This window comes from Trachypithecus francoisi, unplaced genomic scaffold, assembly GCF_009764315.1.
Source record: "Trachypithecus francoisi isolate TF-2019V2 unplaced genomic scaffold, Tfra_2.0 Lachesis_group18, whole genome shotgun sequence".
Lineage (NCBI taxonomy): Eukaryota > Metazoa > Chordata > Mammalia > Primates > Cercopithecidae > Trachypithecus > Trachypithecus francoisi.
The window spans coordinates 4,556,838-4,570,909 of record NW_022681463.1 but is presented as its reverse complement, the minus strand read 5'-3'; the positions used below and the strand labels follow the sequence as shown (position 1 = coordinate 4,570,909).

General features: G+C 39.9%; 1 long non-coding RNA gene across 2 annotated transcripts in view; it reads left to right on the top strand.

Moving 5' to 3' along the window:
- Window positions 1-13,182, top strand: part of LOC117063502 — a 28,314-nt gene extending 15,132 nt beyond the window's left edge. For both annotated transcript variants that reach the window (XR_004428961.1, XR_004428960.1), the window contains exons 2-4: window positions 1,246-1,416; window positions 4,109-4,268; window positions 11,109-13,182. This is a non-coding gene — a long non-coding RNA (uncharacterized LOC117063502). The remainder of the gene's footprint in view (window positions 1-1,245; window positions 1,417-4,108; window positions 4,269-11,108) is intronic.
- Window positions 13,183-14,072: the final 890 nt, after the last annotated feature.

Genomic DNA, 14,072 nt, shown 5'->3' with positions numbered 1-14,072 from the left:
ATTACAGGCATGAGCTACTGCATCTGACCCATATTTTATTACATAGACACAACATGCAATATAATACATATATATACATAAACATATCTAAACACACATGAAGATTTTGTAGTTTTTATTTTAGAATTTTAATCATGAGATAGTAAAACATATAAGCTCATCAGTTTATAAAAGACAATTGGATCCAAATTATTTTTCTAACAAAATGAGATAAGGCTAAATGTTAAGATTTTTATTTTTATTTATTTATTTTTTATAGAAGGGAGGACTTGCTATGTTGCCCAGGCTGGTCTGAAACTCCTGGTCTCAATTGATTCTCAGTTTAAGATTTTTCAAAATAGGCAATCTTATAAAGGCTGTGACCAAATTTAGGTAAAGCAGTTTGAGTCAGTTACCAATATAGTGAATCGGAGAAAGAATAGTTAACTGAGAAAATGTGACTGAGTTGTGTAAGGAGGCCCACAAGATAAGATTAATTCTAACAAGGTTTGTACAGTGTTTTCTTGGAGTAAATTCCCTGTCCTTGAAGATAAGAATGTTGACAATCATGTTAGTGTAGGGAAGGTGTCTTTTCGATGGGAATTTCATCTTTTGCTTTTAAGAAACAGCATGAAGGTCAAAATGATTTTCTTTTATATCTGCAGATTTTTAAGTGTTTTTACTTAAATAGTCAATATGCCAGAATAGCTGAGGAATTCTGAAAAAAAAAAAAAGAAAAGCTTTTAGCTTAGAGAAGGTAAATTCTCTAAGAGGAGGAATTATAAGAAGGGAAAAAGCCAGCTCTGGAAAGAGCCTCAGCTAGCTTTGATAGTATTTTGTAGCAAGGGAATCTTTGAGTCCTGAATAATTTTTTTTAGCCTCAAGATATCAATGAAATATGCATATCCTATTTGTAGTGTATGATCATATAGCCATAGTCTTTTAGTTTAATTTTAAGAACAACAGACTGTTTGAATGATCCCTATAATGTTTGAACATGTTACCAGCTGGAACCTCAGAAAATATCTTGGCATGCCTTTGCACTTTGAGAGCTCATTTTATGGGTGCTCTAGTTTAATGCCAAATACACAAAGCCAATTAAATGCAAGCACTGAATATGCAGAGGCCAAATAAATGCAAGTGCAGATGGAAAATAAAGTATGTACTTCCCAGGAAGGACGATAGGCCTTCTCCAAATGAAGGAGAAAATCCCCTCATCCAAACTTTGGAGCTTAGGTCAAGGAGGAAAATAACTTTCCCCAACAGGAGATCTTTCAAACAGGAGTGGGACAAACCTTCTCAACCAAATCACGAAGAAAACAGAACTCAAACAAAATCGAGGGGGAGAAGAGGCCACTTGCAGATGCAGCAGGGTTCAAAAGGCTCCACTGTGGGTACCTCACGCCGCTGTTCCAAGAACCAGTAATTCTTCCTAAGGTGAGTCAGCTTTGGATTTTACTAATGACGCCATGTATGATAAAGTCAGATATAAACATGTAGAGAAAAATCTCTAAATTTAACATTTTATTTGGGATATGGGAATTGCAATTTGGGGCATACACACAGACCAGATGGTCTTTGGTATGTCCGAAGAATAAAGTTGAGGTTGGAGATTTTATGAAAAGGAGAAATGCTATGTATTACCTTTGATTATTGTCACTAGTTAAGCTTTGGGGAGCTGGCAAGTTCTGATTGGTGAGTGACAGAAGTGGGTAAAACTAGTCTTAGAGGGGCAGCATGTTGTTTCAGAAGCTATTAGGTAAAACTGGTTTCAGGTTACAGCAGAAGTTCAGCAGCCAGGCGTGAGAAGAGTTCAGTTCTTGGAACAATGTCATGTGTGCTTAAAGCTGCCCGGCCTGGGCTTCTTGACTCTGGGTTAGTTGGGCATGACAGGAATGACCCAATTCATAGGATCGACTTCCCCAGTTGCATCTGTTAATTCAGAATAGATGATTGCTGGGTGGTTCAATTTCTTGCATGTCTGAAATTGTTTATTCTCCTCCATTAAAAAAATTATTCCTTCTGGAATTCCTATTCCTATTTTCCTGTTTAATTCCTATTTTCTTTCTTTCAGGGCTTGCTATGTTACCCGGTTATTTACTGTTTCATATATATTTTATGTTTTTTTTTTTTTTTACTTCTTCCAGGTTGGTCTCGTAATTCTTTAGGCCTCTCCCAAGGCTTTGAGTGGATGTTGTTTTATATTTTATCCAACCTGGGAGTTGGAGACCTGATCTGCATTATCTAATCTACTGTTATCAGAAGCCAGTAATAATAATATAATAATAATAATAATAATAATTCTTTTTTGTTTAACTTATCTTTTATATTTTCTCTTACTTCTGCTCTATATATTCTGGAAGATTTCTCCAATTATATTTTCCATATCCCCTATTTGTTCCTTACCATTACCTACTGTAATATTGTAACTTAAAAATTTTTTTTTTTAATAATAAATAGAGACAGGCTCTCACTCTTTTGTCCAGGCTAGAGTGCAATGGTGTGATCATAGCTCGTTGCAGCCTTGAACTCCTGGGCTTAAGCAATCCTTCCACCTCAGCCTCCCAAGTAGCTGGCGTACGCCACCATGCTTGGCCAATTTTTTATTTTTAAATCTTTTGTAGAGACAGGGTTTCACTATGTTGCCCAGGCTGGTCTCAAACTCTTGGCCTCAGATGATCTTTCCACCTTGGCCTCCCAAAATGCTGATATTACAGGCATGAGCCGCTGCACCTGGCCAGCTTTTACTTTTATTTTATTTTATTTTTTAATGGAGTCTTGCTCTGTCACTCAGGCTGGAGTGCAGTGGCCAGTCTTGGCTCACTGCAACCTTTGCTCCCTGGGTTCAAGCGATTTTCCTGCCTCAGCCTCCCAAGTAGCTGGGACTACAGGCATGTGCCACCACGCCCACTAATGTTTCTATTTTTAGTAGACAGGGTTTCGCCATGTTGACCAGGCTGGTCTCAAACCCCTGACCTCAAGTGATCTGCCAGCCTCGGCCTCCCAAAGTGCTGGGATTATAGGCGTGAGCCACCATGCCCGGCAGCTTTTACATTTTTAATGTAAAACGTAAAATGGCTGCATCTGGCTAGCTTTTACATTTTTAATGATATAAATGTAATGAGAGATGTATTCGAGGAGTTTTGGGGAGAAATCTGGTGTCTTTCTAATCTTGCCTTGGCTATGTTCCTCTGTAGGTGTTTGAAGTTAACAGGCTTTATTTGTTCTCTGTTAAGATCCTGCACCCACACTATGAGTCTCCGCATACAGGTGCCTCACTTTTTTCTACGAATTAATTGAAACATACCAGAGGTAGAGGAAGTAATGTGTTAAAACAGCATACCTCTTCCACCTAACTCAGAAATACAAGTTTACAGATTTAATGTGGTCAAATTTATTTATAGTTTGTTCTCTTTTGTCTTACATGAGAAATGTTTTTTTCCACATTCAAAAAAAAAATCTTGATATTTAGATATTTTATTGTCTTTTCTTTCCTTCCTTCCTTCCTTCATTTCTTCCTTTCCTCTCTTTCTCTCTTTTCTTTCTTTCAGGGCTTGCTATGTTACCTGGTTATTGACTGTTTTATATATATTTTGAATCTCTTATCATAGTCCATGAAAAGCCCTGTCGAGATTTTACCTGCAATTGCATTCAGTGTATACATAAATTGGACAAACATTCTTAACATATAATATTTGTTAATTTACTTTGGTCTTCTATTAATTTTCTAGTTCCCCCCTCCCCCACCCCTGCAATAGACTAGTACATTATTTTGTTAGCTTTGTTCCTAGAGTCTTATGTTTTGCCTTTTCAAAATTAATACATGGAGTGGTGACTCATGCCTGTAATCCCAGCACTTTGGGAGGCCGAGATGGGTGGATCGCTTGAGCTCAGGAGTTCAAGACCAGCTTGTGCAACATGGCAAAAACCCATCTCCACAAAAAAATACAAAAATTAGCCAGGTATGGTGGCACACGCCTGTGGTCCCAGCTACTTGCAAGGCTGAGGTGAAAGGATGGAGCCATTGTCGTAGAGACATTACATTGCCAGAATTGTGTTGCTGAAGCAGGCTGGAAATGGAGGATGTATTCTGACCTTTCTGTTTCTCCATTCTCTGACCATCTACTAGTGACTCCCCTTGGCTGATTTCAACATGGATTTCAATATGGAAGCGGAGCTTAATGAAATCAGTGTGATGCCATCTGTAGAGTTAGCACCCCCAGGACACAGAGCATGGAAGGAAGGGCAGACAACAGATCTGAGCTTGAAGAACACAGAATAACCAGCAAGTGTGCAACTTTCTCATAAATCCACTGGATTAAATTGGTTATTTAAGCTGTTCAGTTATTTTATGTCATTACTATTTTTGGGGGGGGGGGCTTATCATTTACTATGAGATATAAAAATTCCTTGCTATGTTTGTGGATTTGTTTATTTCTATTTTGTTTTTAAATTATGCTTTTTACTTTGTTGTTGTTGTTGTTGTTTGAGATGGAGTCTCGCTCTGTCGCCCAGGCTGGAGTGCAGTGGTGTGATCTTGGCTCACTGCAACCTTCGCCTCCTGGGTTCAAGCAATTCTCCTGAGTAGCTGGAATGACAGGAGTGTGCCACCATGCCTGGCTAATTCTTTTGTGTTTTTAGTAGAGATGGAGTTTCACCGTGTTCGCCAGAATGGTCTCGATCTCCTGATCTCGTGATCCACCTGCTTCGGCCTCCCAAAGTGCTGGGATTACAGGCGTGAGCCACCGCGCCCGGCCTCAGTGGAAACTTTCATCATTAGGTGGCAACCCTATCCACCTCCGTACTTTTATTGCCTTGAAATCAATTTTCTCTGATATTAATAAAAGTAGCTGACTTTCTTTCAATTTCTGTTTTTCTATTATATGATTTACCATCCTACCCTTACTAATATTTCTCTATCTTCTTGTTTTAGTTTTTGAGACTTATTTATTTTTTGAGATAGGATCTTGCTTTGTCTCCCAGGCTGGAGTGCAGTGGCACAATCATGGCTCACTGTAGCCTTGACCTCTGGAACTCAGGTGAACCTCCTACCTCAGCTTCCTGAGTAGCTGAGACTGTAGGCATACACCACCATGCCTGGTTAATGTTTTAAATAATGGGTTTTTTTTGTAGAGACAGGCTCTCACTATGTGCCCAGGCTGGTCTTGACCTCCTGGGCTCCAGTGATCCTCCCATTTTGGCCTCCCAAAGTGCTGGGATTACAGGTATGAGCCACCACGCCCAGCCTTTTCTTGTTTTATGTATGTCTCTGCTTAACAGCATATAGCTACATGTTCGTTATTTTTTTAAAATCCAGTCTAGCATTGTCTTTTAACTTCAGAGTTTAGTCCATTTGCTTATGTGGTATTTATCCTGCTCTTTCTGTTCTTTTTTTTTTTTTTTTTTCTTTCTTACTATATCATTTAAATGTCCAGTCAGGAAAACAGAAAATACCATACATATTTCACATAAAGGGAAATTATTATAAAAGTATTAGAAGTACTGGAGCAGAAAAGGAGTATGAGGTTACCCCAAAATTAGTAACTGAAAATGATTATGGTTATTCCTAGAGCTAAAGAGGCCAAAGCGAAAATGAAGTTGAAACCATGCTGCCTGCTACACTTGACAGTTGCCACTCTTTTTTTTTTTTTTTTAGACAGAGTCTTGTTCTGTTGCCAAGGCTGGAGTACAGTGGCGCGATATCCTCACTCCAACCTCCTCCTCCTGTGTTCAAGCGATTCTCCCACCTCAGCCTCCAGAGTAACTGGGACTACAAGTATGCATCACCATACCTGGCTAATTTTTGCATTTTTAGGAGAGATGGGGTTCCACCGTGTTGGCCAGGCTGGTCTCAAACTCCTGACCTCTGGTGATCCACCCACCTTGGCCTCCCAAAGTGCTGGAATTACAGGTGTGAGCCACCCAGCTGACAGTTGCCACTCTTGTTGCCACCAAACACTAGGGGAAAATGAATTTTCCCTCCTACTCTTCAGTCCCCAAAAGTGCTTTCCTCTGGCAAAATTTAGCAGAAAGCCAGATAGCAAGGAGCCTGGCTTCCCACTTCTATACTCAGAGAGGAGTATAGAAGAAAAAATATTGCTAAACAAATATTATCCATCACTCCTGCTTTCTTTCAAAAAATTAAAAATATTTTATTATTCAATTTTTATTGTTTAGAAGTTCTACATACTCTTTGTTTTTCTGGAAGTTACTGTAGCCATTGACCTTGCAAGACCTGAAATTAATATCTTTACCCTCCCCAATAATATAAAGAGCAATTTATATGCATTGTTATCCAGTATTTTGATATTTTTTTCTCATAAATCAGACATTGTTTTTTAGAGTCAATTTTTTTGGCTTTCATTAAAACTTATTATAATAATATCTTTGTTTAGCATGCCTTCTTGCATCTCAGAAGTGCTTTTTTTGCCTTAAGTACTGACTTCAGGATTTTCTTTAATGAAAATCTATCAGTTTACCCTTTAAGATTCAGTCTAAAATACATATATATATATATATATATCCCTCATTTTTATAAGGCAGTTACTTGTGGCAAAGATTTCCAGAGTGACATATTTTATTTCTTTCAACACTTTGAGAGACTCTTCCACTGGCTTTTGACTTCCATTGCCACTGTACAGAAGTCAATAGTTCATTCAATTGCCCTTCCTTTATGCTGATCTATTTTTTTCTTTCTGCCAGCTTTTGAGAACTATTTACCTTTTGAATTCTGTAATTTTACTTTGATTGGTCTATTTTCTTTTTAAATTTTTCTAAGGATCCACTGAGCTTCATTGATCTGAAGATTGGAAGCTGTCAACAGCATTAGAAAATACTCATCCACCTGCCTTGGCCTCCCAAAGTGCTGAGACTACAGGCGTGAGCCACTGGGCCCGACCAATTTAAAATTTTCGATTATGTTTTTTATTTCTAAAGCTTACTTGGTTATTTTTAAGATTTCCTGCTTCTTTGATCATATTGTTGAGCTTCTAGTATTTAAAAATCCTATTAAAAATGTTATTCTATAATCCTTGCTAGTTCTAATTTCTGAAGTCTTTCAGGATTTTACTTTACTGTCTATCTGGTTCTCAGCTGTAGTACTTTGTTCCCTTGTATGCTTTGCAATTTTTAAAATGTATTTACTTATTTCTTTGTATTGTGAGAAGCTAATATCTTTGGAATTTCACCTGTAGGGATTATTATTGTCTCAGTTGAAAGTGAATTTCTTCACTGGGGATTTGCTTTTATTCTACCAACTGATTGAGGTCACTAACCATCTGGAAACCAAGTTAAAATCTCAGCTTGGGGTTTTTCAATAAGTAGTATAAATGCAGACTGTAAACACACATAAAAGTTGGCTGTGTCTTAAAATTTCCCACATCACACAGTATGTTGTGACGAGGTTGAGAAAGACAAAGCTTCCTTATTGTTCTTTTCTGCATGGCAAATTTATTCTCATTTTCCTTATATTGGAGTAAAGTTCTAGTCTTGTGAGCATGGGCTACCATAGACTTTCCAACTGATGCAGGATCTGGACCAGAACCTTGCAAGTGATGTTCCTCAGCCTTTGTGAGCCATGAGAAAGGGTGGGAAGCTCTGCCTGGGGTTCGACCTCTTCTCCATTCCCCTTGGCACCTTGGGCCCCGCATAGCCATCCAGGAAGGAGCCCAGGAGCTCTGGCTTTGGCCTAAGATGAAAGATACTTTTGGTACTAACAAGAATTTCTGTTTTCATTAAAGTTTCAGCCCTATGGATTTTTTTTTTAACCTCCTGCCGTTTTAGCAATGCATGAAAAAATATATTTTAGCATATTAAGCACTTCAGTCTGAGAGTTGTTCAGGATATGTAGCCTGCTATATTGCTGTATATAGAAGTCTTTTATCAACTCCCTCCTGCCCAATAAACGTTGAGTTCCTAGAGACAAGGGACTGTGCTTAATTCATCTTTATACCCTAGGACCTGACACACATTAGTGGATGCACAGGTATTATTTGAATAAATGCCAAAACCAATCATTTCAAGTTCAAGAAATTGGTTTGAATTATTTTATTTTATTTTATTTTTCCGAGACAGAGTTTCGCTTTTGCTGCCCGGGCTGGAATACAATGGCACATTCTTGGCTCACTGCAACATCTGCCTCCCAGGTTCAGGCGATTCTCCTGCCTCAGCCTCCCAAGTAGCTAGGATTACAGGCATGTGCCACCACTCCTGGCTAATTTTTGCATTTTTAGTAGAGACTGGGTTTCACCATGTTGGTCAGGCTGGTCTCGAACTCCTGACCTCAGGTGATCCACCCACCCTGGCCTCCCAAAGTGCCGAGATTACAGGTGTGAGCCACCACACCCAGCCATTGGTTTGAAATTCTAAACACAAAGCAATTTCCTTTCTGAAAACTCTCAAGGCTTTAACTCAGCACCATAATGTAGATTACAGAATTCCTTGGGAAGTTGGTTATCCTTATGAGCTATCTGTTTTAGTTAAATTAACTGGGAATATGCCCAATTTGTACTTTAATTTGAATCACATGAATTCACTCCAATAGGACAGTAGAAAAGTTTATGTTGTAGCTAAATTGCCTAATTACATGAATCAGATTGCAAAGGTTAGAAAAGTATTCGTGGCATAATTTTTTTTTTTACTTCTTCTACTTTCTAATGATATTTTACATTTCATCCTTGGTGTTGATATTTGCCATGATCATTGGATTATCCCATTGGTCCATTCCTTAACAATTCAGTGTTCATTTCTTCAATCAACTTTTATGGAGTGTGCATCACATGTACTGTGCTAAACACTGGGCCTACAAAGGTCATGCATATTCCCTGCCTTCAGTGTTCTTCCAGTCAGAGGCTCATGTTAATAATCACAATACCATTAAAAAAACAACAGTAGAAGTACATATTGGGCACAACAGTGGCACAAAGGAGAGAGTGGGCTACTGTATTTAGGAGCAGCTGGGAAGGTTTCCCTGGAGAAGAGAGTCCTTTGTTGAAGCTGGAGAAATGTGAAACCGAGGAGGCAGGAAGCAGTGTCTGGCCCGGTCTCCCCATTAGGGGTCCCAGGTTGCCTTCCTGTGATGGACAAGGCTGCTTAATGCTCATGCATGCCCAGATGTTCTTTTTTTAAATTTATTTGAGATGGGGGTCTCACTTTGTCACCGAGCCTGGAGTGCAGTGGTGTGATCTCGGCTCACCGCACCCTCTGCCTCCCAGGCTCAAGCAGTCTTCCTATCTCAGCCTCTCAAGTAGCTGGGACCACAGGTGTATGCTACCACACTCACCAAATTTTTGTATTTTTAGTAGAGATGGGGTTTCACCATGTTGCCCACACTGGTCTTGAACTCCTGAGCTCAAGTGATCGGCTCACCTCAGCCTCCCAAAGTGCTGGAATTACAGGCATGACTGTGCCCGGCCAGTGCTCCGATGTTCTTGACCACTCAAGAAGTCCTAATTTTTCTTGAAAATTTCTCAGGACTATGTTCATTGGCTCTTCTAAGGTGACAATTGCTTAACAGATGGCCTGCCTCCTGTCTTCGCTCTTCCTAGACAGTGTGCATTTTCACATACCTCCAGCTTTGGTGTCCTTTCTTCTCCTACTTCTTCTTCCTCCCTCCCTTTCTCTCTTAATATCATATGGAATTTTGATTTATTCTTTGCTATAGCTCTCTTCTTATGAGAGCTAAGTTGAAATGTAATATTTTAAATAAATGTAAATTCAAATTGCCCTGTCTCAATTTAGAAACGTAAGTGATAAAATTTAATACAAACCAAGAGAAAACACAATACGAATGTCCAGTCTACAGTGTCCCCAACTAGAAACATGTTTCTAGTCCCTCAAGAGCATTGCTTCCTGTTTTCACTTATCCACCCTCTCTTCAACTTGCATTTCTTATATTCTGAATTAAAACGCAGGTTGCATATATTTTTCCATTAATTCCTATAGTATTTTGGTAGACTCTCCAAAGTTATACATTTGTGTGCAGGAAGAAAATATTAGAACTAATATTTATAAAGTAGTTTTTTAATCTTATCCTTTTAGAATGGCTATTGTGCATGTTTTCTGATATATGTTAGTATATTTCATGGGCATAATTTATAAGCGAATATGCTAAGCTAGGGTGCGTGCCCAGACATTACTTGCTGTGGGGTGGACTGGTTTGTTGAATCCTGTTCTCAAGCCAAATGCTTCTGGTTTTAGAGACTATTCCACTAGGCAACTGCCCCCTTTTCGTAATCCTCTCAGCAGCTCTGCCTAACGTAAGATTTAAAGGGGTGAAAAATCTGAATCATAAACATAGCCTTATCTTGCTAATGTTTTGTTCAGTGATAAGAGTTTTACTGTCTTTCTGAATGTGTTTTCTAATGCCAAGAATTTCTGAGCTGCTTAGTAAGGATGGAGGTTCCTGGGAGGTGGTGGGGGAGATACTTTGAGAAAAGCATGAATTGGCTGTTCCTCCCTCAAATCACGTCATCTGAGCATTTATTGACGTGGACTCCTTGTGGCCTTGGAACTGAAGGGTCTTTCCTGACTAACAGACCTTAGGGGTGAAGCCTTTTTCTGCCCTGATAATTAGTTTGAGTTAATCAAGTGCCTCTTTGAAAACCTCACAAATGCCTACACCATCATTTCATGGGCTTAGAAGTTTTAAAATCCCACCTCTACTTTAAAAAAAGTTTGAACAATTTTAAAGCCTAGTTTGCTTTTCTTTGCCAGTTCAGTGGGAAATGAACTACATTTTACAAGTTTAATGTCAAGTTTAATTTTTTATATTACATGTACCTTATTCAGAATTCAGAATGAGTTTTGTGGCTCCTTATACATTCCAGCATGGGTGATGGAGGCTCACTTCATCCAAAGGGTCACAGGTCTCTTGTGTTTCTTGTGAAGTTCTCTTCATCACATTTTAAAATGGGCTGAACACTGAAACGTCTGCTGAAGCCCATTACACTGCTGTTCCGAGGAAAAGACGTCTTGGAATCTTGGCCCTTTGATAATTTATGATTTGGAATCTGCGTCAAATTAAGGAAAGTTAGCTAGGTTCAGGTGCCTTTCTAACACAAGTCATTCCTAAATAAGGTTTTTGATCTTTTAAATGTAACTTGAATATTTCCACATTTTTTATTTTACAGGTAAGAAAGTGTGGCCACCCCAGGACGTGGCAAACTGTATGGGCCCTGTGACTGCCTGATTCCTCTGCCTCATGCCCCTTCATCTTCTTGCCTGATCCACAACTCCTTGCTAACACCCACAGGTGCCAGTGCGCCTCCAGGAAGGAGCTCCTTGGCTTTCATCGCCTGTGAATCTCTCCCCTCTCATTTCACCATTGCTAGGTCCTTCCGTGAAGCCAGAGCAGTTTTCCAGCCAACCCATGAGTGTCTCTTTATGGCTCAGCCATGAGGCCCGACCTTTGGGTAGGAGGGGCTGGTCCTGATAGTGGGACGCAGGAGCCTGGAGATGCTGGCTACCAGTCGCTGTGACTAGTCAGGCTGTGAGTCTCCATCAGATCCACTCAGAATGGTTTTCTGAAGCAGTCACCCTTCTGTGAAGAATTACAGCGTGAAGTCTGAAACCAACTGATGGGATTGGGTCTCTGCCACTTCCCAGAGGGGCTTCTTGCCAAAGACTTCGTGTTTTAACCTGACAATGGGTTAAATAATGACTAAGAATATCCACCATGCTTAATCTAATGAGGTTATTATGAAAACTAAATGACAAAGGTGTGAACAAACATACTTTGTACGTTATAAAGTTTATAATCTCAAGTTGCTATTTATTGTACTTCAAGTTAGATGCCTTTTCCCAGCTAATTTTTTGTTAAATTCGAATACTTGGCCCAAAATTCAGCATCATGCAATATATTCATGTAACAAATGTGCACATGTACCCCTAAAATCTAAAAAAAATAGAATATCATAATATGATAATTAACTAATTTGACCTGACATTCATAGAAAACTATACTCAACAATGACAAATTCATACATACATATATATTTTTTAAGATAGGGTCTTTGACACCCAGGCTGGAGTGCAGTGGCACGATCACAGCTCACTGCAGCTTCAACCTCCTGGGCTCAAATGGTCCTCCCACCTCAGCCTCCCAAGTAGATAGGACCACAGCCACATGCTGTAATATCAGGCTAATATTTTCATTTTTTTGTAGAGACAGGGGTCTTGCTATGTTGCCCAGGCTGGTCTTGAACTACTGGTTCCAAGCAGTCCCCCCACCTTGGCCTCCCAAAATAGTGAGATTACAGGCATGAGTCATCATGCCTGGCTTTGGATTCCTTTCAAGTATGTGTGAAATGTTTATGAAAATTAGTTGTGTGCTGGATCACAATCAAGCACAAATAATTCTAAAACATTGAGATTAAAAAAAAAAATTCTAATGCTCAGTTGCTTGGGTGGCACCTAACCTCAGGCAGTTTCATGAAGCTGACAAGCCTCAGAGCTCTCATTTCCTCACTATCTCCTAGTTTTCCCAGGGAATTCCCTCAGCAGGGAATTCCAAGTTCCTGGGTCACTGTGTTGTTGTTCACCCAAATCTGCCCTCTCCAAGTAGCAAGGTCCACCCCACAGACCCTCTTCCTCCTCCCAACTAGCACCTCCCCACCCTGAGAAACTTGTCAGTCTCAGTATCTTTCCCTTCTAGTCTTATTTTCAGATTTTTCGCCGAAAGCATAGCTTGAATGCAATTGAGTTCTAGATCAGGAAAGACAGATGAGCGTGAGGGAAAGCGTGACCTTTCATTGGCCTTTCAGTGGCTCTACCTCAGCTTCCTTAGACCTTGGACTCTGAGAAGCCCCTCTGGATCACCAGGACCCATTGTTAGCCAAATCTTTTGCTAGAATCCTATTTTAACAAGCTTAGAGAAACTTCTAGGTTCCACCTTCTGCTCTGATGGAGAGGGGTGGGCTGTAAATGGATGTAATCAATGGAGAAGACGATTTGCCGTTGTGTTTCAGACCCTTAGGATGCACTTCCTGTTTGTCCCTACAATATCACTTCCAAAAGTTTTTCATAGGAAAATAATCAGAGATGTTTACATTGTCGTTTTATTTATAATTTATACTACTATTGATAATTTTTTAAAATAAAAATTAGCAACTAATAATAGGAAAATTATGTAAAAATTTATGCTTAGCAGGATAATGGGAATACTATATATATGCAAATATACATAATTTACAGGTTTTTTTTTTTTTTTTTTTTTTTTTTGAGAACGGAGTCTTGCTCTGTCGCCCAGGCTGGAGTGCAGTGGCCGGATCTCAGCTCACTGCAAGCTCCGCCTCCCGGGTTTACGCCATTCTCCTGCCTCAGCCTCCCGAGTAGCTGGGACTACAGGCGCCCACCACCTCGCCCGGCTAGTTTTTTTGGTTTTTTTTTTTTGTATTTTTAGTAGAGACAGGGTTTCACCGTGTTAGCCAGGATGGTCTCGATCTCCTGACCTCGTGATCCACCTGTCTCGGCCTCCCAAAGTGCTGGGATTACAGGCTTGAGCCACCGCGCCTGGCCATGTTTACAGGTTTTTTTAATGGCAAAAGTATATGTAAACATTTCAGTTCCAAGATGGAATTTTTGGTTTGTATATCTCTTTCTTTTCTCTGGAAAACCAATTTAAATGACCAAAGAAAAATTAAAATAAAATTGTAGCCTTCATATGTGAAAGTGACTGGACAATGAGAGAGTGCTGGCTGTGTGGGATGAACCATCAGGCAGACATTCAGGGAACCAGGCAAGTGAGCAGAGGCCACAGCCGCGCGAAGCATTAATCCAGCAGAGAATCTGTACAAGCTCAAATTAGTATTTTCAGGGACATAGGAAAATATTTGTTTTAATGCTGTTTGTTTGTTTATTTATTTATTTATTTTTGAAACAGAGTCTGACCCTGTCGTACAGGCTGGAGTGCAGTGGCGCAATCTTGGCTCACTGCAACCTCTGACTCCCAGGCTCAAGTGATCTTCCCACCTCAGCCTCCCGAGTAGCTGGGATTATAGGTGCAAGCCACCACGCCTGGCTAATTTTTATACTTTTGGAAGACACGAGGTTTTGCCATGTCGCACAGGCTGGTCTTAAACTTCTGGGCTCAAGTG